Source organism: Macrobrachium nipponense, chromosome 42, assembly GCF_015104395.2.
Source record: "Macrobrachium nipponense isolate FS-2020 chromosome 42, ASM1510439v2, whole genome shotgun sequence".
Classification (NCBI taxonomy): Eukaryota; Metazoa; Arthropoda; class Malacostraca; order Decapoda; family Palaemonidae; genus Macrobrachium; species Macrobrachium nipponense.
In genome coordinates, this window is record NC_061103.1 from 14,753,384 (window position 1) to 14,761,884 (window position 8,501).

The window sequence follows — 8,501 nt, forward strand, 5'->3', positions numbered from 1 at the left end:
AAAGACCCCATATAGACTCCACTTTTCTATCCCCGCCCCCCGCCCCCGCCCCCCCCCCCCACCCCCCCAAGGGGCGTGGCTACCCCCCTCTCCCCCCCCTCCTGATTGGCTCATGTACGTACGTGAGGCCTAAAAAGGGGCGGGGCCCCCAACCCCCAAAACCCCCAAAAGGGGTGTGGCCACCCTGACCCCATATAGACTCCACTTGTCTGGGGGTGGGGGGTGTGGCCACCCTGACCCCATATAGACTCCACTATTCTGGGGGCGTGGCCACCCCTGACCCCAAATGACTCCATTTGTATTATAAGCTCATGTACGTACATGAGCTCATAATTGACTCCATATGTATGATAAGTTCATGTACGTACATGAGCTCATAATTGACTCCATTTGTCTTACAAGCTCATGTACGTACATGAGCTCATATTAGGGGGGCGTGGCCTCCCCTAACCCCAAATCGACTCCACTTTTCTACCCCTGTGACGTCACATAACTATAAGGGAATAAAACCATCCTTTCAACCCTCCACTATTCTGGGGGGCGTGGCCACCCCTGACCCCAAATTGACTCCATTTGTCTTACAAGCTCATGTACGTACATGAGCTCATATAGGGGGGCGTGGCCTCCCCTAACCCCCAAATCGACTCCACTTTTCTACCCCTGTGACGTCACGTAACTATAAGGGAATAAACCCATCCTTTCAACCCTCCACTATTCTGGGATATTAGGGGGGCGTGGCCTCCCCTAACCCCAAATCGACTCCACCTTTCCTACCCCCTGTGACGTCACGTAACTCTAAGGGAATAAAACCATTCTTTCAACCCCTGACATACCCCCTGTGACGTCACGTAACTCTCCGGGAATAAAAACCGACATTTCAAGCCCTCACCCCAATTGACTCCACCTTTCCTACCCCCTGTGACGTCACGTACTCTCCGGGAATAAAAACCACATTTCAACCCTCACCCCAAATTGACTCCACTATTCTACCCTGTGACGTCACGTAACTCTCTGGGAATAAAACCATTCTTTCAACCCCTGACCCCCACCCCAAATTGACTCCACCTTTCCTACCCCTGTGACGTCACGTAACTCTCCGGTAATAAAAACCAACATTTCAACCCCTCACCCCAAATTGACTCCACTATTCTACCACTGTGACGTCACGTAACTCTCTGGGAATAAAACCATTCTTTCAACCCCCGACCCCAAATTGACTCCACCTTTCCTACCCCCCTGTGACGTCACGTAACTCTCCAGGGAATAAAAACCAACTATTTCAACCCCAACTCACAATTGACTACCCCCCACTCCACCTTCCTACCCCTGTGACGTCACATAACTCTCTAGGGAATAAAACCATTCTTTCAACCCCTGACCCCGCCCCAAATTGACTCCACTTTTCCTACCCCTGTGACGTCACATAACTCTCAGGGAATAAAAACCAACATTTCACCCCCACCCCAAATTGACTCCACGGGTTTAACTCCCCTGATGTCACGTAACTCTACGGGAATAAAACTTGACCCCACCCTGACCCCAAATAGACTCAGTTTCACTGTTTTTTTTTGCGACTCATGTCCCTTTAATTGTTTTCAAAGTAACCGGACGTTCACCTCATCCTCCTCCTATAAATCTCTAAATTTTATATATGCACATTGCGAATATACTCTCTCTCCCTCCCTCCCTCCCTCTCCCTCTCTCTCTCAGCCGTTACATTTTGTTTTATATATATATACACAGCTGCTTAGATATTCAGAGTATCATGATAAAAGGATATTTGGCGACTGACTTCATCCACATGTGATATCTCCCCCTCCCCCAATAACCATATCAGAGTCATGTTATCTGATGATGATCACGCACACATCACACACACAACACACACATATGAAGAAACGAGACCTTATCGCCATATTTGCCCAGCTGACTTCACGCCAACGTGAAATTTTATTTTTCATAGAATTTGAGTCATAATCTAGGTGGCGAACACAAGGACAAAGGTACACCTTTCAATTTTGTTTATTTATTATACAGAGTTTGAAAGAGGTTGAAAAATCAAATTACAGACGAAATTGTATTTTATATTATAACCAATCCTAAAATACAGGGAATGAATTAATATTCCATACAAATACATACATTAGAAAAAAACTGTACAACACGAACGCGATAATATGCGCATTCGCTTTTTCAAAAACATACTTCAACGAAACATACTACGGCCTATATATTTTCTAACCTGTTTCCTTGACATCACAGCCCTTAGTATATACCACAAAACATCTTCTCCAGCACTTTCCCGACCGTGTATCGAAGACGACGACGTTTCATCTAACACCTCAAAGCTTTTAAATTTAGCTAACAAGTTTTTCACTAACTTGTGCGAAGAGGTTGATGAAGCCATGGCGAGAGTTCACGTCTTGATGTGACAATCCTTCAAGTCATCCACACATGACTCATTTTATCAAAATCAGTATCACGTGACTAAACAGCTCCGATATCATTGTTCCTAAAATGTTAATAAGCCCACCCACACACTCGCCATCTTGTTTTTCGCATGTCCCGCCCTCACCTTCCCACCCACCCTCCTCCTCCTCCTCCTCCTCCTCTTCCCCCTCCTCCTCCCTTTTTTCCCCATATTTTCGCCACGTTTCGATTTGCTTTTTAATGGCTATATTCCTTAACATCCAATCTTTAACCCCCGCCATTTCAATGAAGTAGCGATAATTCGAAATATTATCAACGTGGGTTTTTTTATTCCCTTGAAATTCTCGAGCTATATCTAAAATATTATAACCTGCGAGCGGATGAGTTAAATCTCCTTCTTCATTCCATTCAAACCGTGTTAGAATCTTGTAAGTGCTTAACAAAGCCGTAACGTATGACTTTTGGGGTTCTTTAAAAAATATTGGAATAATACCTGTTAAATCGGGATTGCTCTTTTTGCGAGTCATGTCCCCTTTAATTGTTTTCAATGTAATGGGGGCGTTTACCACCTCCTCCCTCCAGTCACTGCACCCTACACTTTCTATAGGAGGAGGAGGAGGAGGAGGAGGTCCCGTGAGCGATATAGCCGGCATAGGTGGTTTTTGGATATTAAGGGAGACGTGTCCGCTACTACTAACAGCTGCCGTATCCAACTTGCCAGTACCCTCTAGGTTATTAATATCACCATCACAAACCTCTTTTCTATTCATTAACCTCTCATAGGTAATGGCAGGGATAACGTAAAACTCCTTCATTTTCAATTAAAAAGACTCCCTACCAAACTCGCAGCAATAGGCAATAAAACCGATAGAATAGTCCCCCCCTTTACGACTTTTCAGTATATTTTTCTTCTTAGATATGGACGTTGTTTTCAAGGACACAAGATGAATTTCTCGTCTACAATTTCTTAAGTGTTTAATAACTTCTTATCTTGAGTTAGATTACCACAAAGAAATTTCTAAAAATTTCCGAGAGAGTAGACACCAAACCCCACCGTTTAAGATGGGAATAACTTTACTTCTTTCACTGGGTGATAAACCAGACATGATAAAATAAAGTTTTTATTTTACGTATTAATGGTTGCTTACGGTTCATATCCGTACAATTTGAGACTCATCAACCCAGGAATTGAATTGACTCGGATAACCTTTCCAATGAACGTAATATTGAGTTTTATTATCTTTCCTCCTCCTTCCCAGAATAGTGATATCATACGTTTCTGGTAGATTTGTGCGAATTAATTCTTCACGATAAAATACGCCCTTTATTTCTTCACCCGCTAAATCTTCCAAGAAGTATACGACCGGATTTTGCCTTGTATCCACTTTTCGGATTTTAAAAATTTCCAGAGTATTTTGAATTGTATATCCCCTCCTAAAAATTGCGTTGCGACGCTCATCGGCAATACGTACAACGTCTCCAACATTCAAGAGCGAAATGGCGGGAGGATTAACGAGAACAGCCTTTTTATACATGCTCGAGAATTGACGTTCAATGTCATCTCTATCCGTTAATGCGTGAACCTCTTGCGGGGTGCGACCCAAACTTCTATGGGGGGTATGATTATAACTGAACAATGTCGCGCAAGACGTTAATGTATTTTAAGGTATTCTTATGTGTGAGATATCTATATATACGACCCTTAATAGTCCTTATGACTCTTTCAGCTATAGAGGATTTTATTTCTCTCGAATAAACGCTATATAATTTTATATTTTTACTATCTAGATATTCCTGACGTGTTGTTATAATATTCCCTACCCTCATCGCTATTCAAACGTGAAATTCCCAAAAATTCGGTAGATTCGATAACCTTCTTCAAAGCGCGACGCATAGTAACACCATCCTTCTTTTTCAAGGGAACAATTTGTAGATATCTGGAAAACACGTCAATAAGACTAGCAAATATTTAAACCCATTATTATACCGAGCTATTTGGACATATCAGCTAAATCGTGCTCGCTATTACTCTCGGTTTGGTGATATGATTTTTTCTTCTGGGAATTTTTTTCGAGTGACTTTATGCAGTGTGTAAGACTTTTGCCCACGTAAGAATTCTTTAACATTTTCACGAGTAATTTGGCTATTCAGATTTTTCGCTACTCCACCCCGCTGAAACTACCCACACCCCGTGCATCTCCGTACAAAGTTTTTAGCAGTTTTATCCGTTCTTTATCCATATTGGTAAGCTATTTGATATTCCGTTTCACCCAGAATATTAGTTCGGAGCTGTAACAGTTCAGGTGTTGACGGAGCGAAGTCTACTAACAAATAACCATAGCGGTTACGTGATAGGGCCTTTTTATATATGTCTGAAAAGGCTGAAGCTTTTTGACGGCCGAATAACTGCCGACCTAAGTTTCAATTTGACTAAAATCACGATTTTTCATTAGAATATAATGTGAGCATTCAAGCTTATACTTCTACTAAACTTGCCCGAATGAACATATTCTGCGTTATGAATATAACTGAAATAGATGAATGACGTCCCGCTGTGAAGGCGTTGGTGACAAATTTATTATCACTGGCCTCAAGGAAGCAATCATCGAGTATGAATAATAGACCTTTATTAACCCCCGTCTGCCCCTTTTCAGTGTAATCAAAGGATTTAAATTTCTTTGGATACTTTAAATTTGGGACCTATTGAGGGATGCGTTTCGAGGGGGTGTTTCAGATACCCCGCAATATAAAATGTATTGGAAATGCGTTACATAGAGTTCATGATTTTTTTGACATAGGACTGACTTGCCACTGTTACTAAACCCCGCGATGATAATACGAGCGGGATTTAGCGAACGGGTCTACAACTGCCCAGGGAAGGACCTGTCGCGGCCATGATGTTAGCGCGTTTAAGACTATAGTTGTGTACTTTACGCGCTCCTTTTTATATACAAGCCTTAATAATAATTAGGGTGAATGGAAGTTGACGGCAATAATATTTGTTTAATTTCCATAATGAAATACATACAGGTTTTTCCTACAATATAAAAATAGAACGTAAAGTAAAAATGCAACTATATAAAAAATTAAATATAAATAATTCAAAATATAAAAAACTAACTGTGTATATGATTATATAATAAAAATACATTATATACAATATAATATATAAAATATATGAATATAAGATAATATATAGTAAAATATACAAACTATGACACCCGTCAAGTGATACGCCCCCGTTTAACTGGAGGAGAGGGTGAAACCATTTCCCCGTCGAGGAGAAGCAAAGACGTCGAAGAGAGAGAGGAATTAACATTGTATATTTTACTATTCCTCTCTTCTTTTGACGTTTTGAACATCCTTTCACCCGTGGGAAATGACGTGATGGATGTAGGGTCGGAGGAATAGGAGGATAGGAATTCTCGAGGTCTAGGAGCGGGAATATTTAAAATTGGAGAGATTGCCGCAACTACCGGCGCCAGCCACTATCTCTCTAGACCTCCTCCTCCTCCCCTCCCCCTCCCCTCCTCCTCCTCCTCCGCTATACCCTCTTCCACCCCAATGTCTGGATGTCCATACGCCAACGATTTATAAGGTGTCATAATATCTCTTGTCCTCTAAAGGACAGAGAGATACCTTTCGCTGGCTCGTATGACACATCGTGGCCTCCTACTCTTTGCAAATTGTGCACACGAGTATAAGTAATCTCATTCTTTTCGATTACAGCTCGATACTGGTCAGTGGAATGGTCTTTTGCCGGCATCTTTGTACACCTTCAAGGTGTTACTACGACTAGTTTTCCGTCAGATACGAATAAACTTTAGGTTTAACGCCGATAAATTCCCTCATGAGTTCAGCCCCCGTTTCAACCTTCACTAACCCGAGTTCCCCCTTACGTGACTCATCATACAATTCGTGAGTTTTGGGGAAATTACTCAAATCCATGTAGGGTTTGAGCACACCCTTCAGTTCCCGATTGAGGTTATCAGTCACCAGAAAAGATCAAGCTGTCAGTGTCGGTATAAAGGAGCTGAACTCGGTGTCCATACTGCTTTCGAAGAACGTCGTAATAGAACCGATACATCATATCCTTCGCCATGTCTAGTATACTGAAACCGATATAAATCGGGGATTCAGCCATAACAGACTCTTTGCAATGGTTTACAATGTACCTGTCGTTACCCAGTTTTTTTCCAAAGACTTGTACGTGTGTTTGGACACATTCCTGAGAAGAGAGGCTTCACCGGTGGTGACGACAGTTCGGGTGAATAATTCAATGAATTTTTAATAGTGACCGAAACCGAAAAGACCATTCATTATGATTTTGATGGTGTTCCTCTTGTCCGGATCGTCTCTTTAGCACGCCTTTCGGGCATTCTCCAGAATATATTCCCTCAAATAAAAATCCTGTTTGAATTTGTACACTTTCCTTATTACATCAACTTCGAGACCGAGCCTTATCAACGTTTGTAATAACGGAAGACAGATCAAGTGATTACGCATGGGTAAATGCGTACCCGTCAACTTAACATTTTTTCTTGGGTAGCTTCACCTTGAACTTATTTCATTAGTTTTACTATAGGGCGATAGATCCTGGTGAGTCACATTCATGTGATGAATGGCGAGAGGGAGATCGTCCGTCTGTAGAGCAACTCCCGTCTAACTGGTTTGGTATCGAGCAGTATAAAATAACCGTATTCACCCTGTGAATCAATGGCGGTAATATCGCTAGCGACAAAACTTTCTAATTCGACAGGGGAAAGTTCAGTTATTCACCCAAGGGCATTTTGTATTACTCATGACTGTGGGATACAAACTGGTGAAGTCAACGTATAAATATGTACGATTGAGGATCACCCACCCTAAAACTGGGATTTAACTCTGGATTATTAGCTACGCATTGCCTTCGAACTAGACTACAAAAACCGCCGCGGATGTTTTTTTACAAATTTAATTGATAGAGTTCACCATTCGAAATGAGGGGGAGACGAATTTTTAGAGGAATATAGAAAGCATCGAGTGAGAGAGAGGTAGAAGTCAGGTAACGGGCAGGGTCTAGTCCGAATTGCACCATGGCAGCCTTCCTCCAAGCTAAATAAACGTCCGCTAATAATCCCACATCCATTAACAAATACAAAACGGTATAAATCTAGAAGATTGGTGCAATTAGCTGCGTTCCAAACCTTGACCACGTGTGCATAGCCCCCGCCGTGGAAAGGGTTTCTCCCGTAAGTTCCGAATCGAAACACTCTCGAGAAGGATGCCGGGCTTTCGCAGGATATTGAAGCCCCCCTTCACATAATCATAAGGGTAGTACTGTTTACCCGTACCCAAAACTAAATCGAGACAATCCCGAGAATACTGGGTTAACAACTGACGTGCGATTTTCGAGGGAACCTTTCTGTTTGATATGACTCGAGGCGAGACTAGAAAAGGGTCCCCCTAATCACGTTGTTGCTATCCACGAATCTCAGATTGCCCGATATGGCCGAGTAATTTACTACCACCCTCGGCGTTTCAGAATTTCAAATCATGCTGAGCCCCCGCCTCTTTCAAGACCAGGGCGATGTCATATGACAAATTGTGTACGAACACTGTTAAAGTTGCTCTTAAATTGCATATTCAAATTACACTGTTGACACAGTGCACACACAAAGTTGTCCCGTGCCACAAAATGAGCGTGATGTTGCATTTTCGTGACTCCAGCCTTGAATTCGACGTTACATCCTCCGCAATGAGTGCTCGCTTCAAACTTACGGGCGGATTCCAGGACTCATATGTAAAGGATACGCACGCATTTGTTCACGCAATAACGCCCAGTCCCCGGTTCATGTTCTGCAAACAATCATCAACGCATTTCTCTCCGTGACTTAGTCTATGGGTACAATATTCCCCCGTTCTACCGTCAACGATCACGTAGCAGTAAGCGAAAGCTTTCTGTCGAGATACTATTCTCGGATCGTCTTCCTCCGGTCTTCGGTTGAATATTATACGCCTCAAATCCAGGAAAGCCATGTGCGAGATTGGCAGCAGAGCTTTAACTTTAGTAAACTGTTTAAATTGGCCGG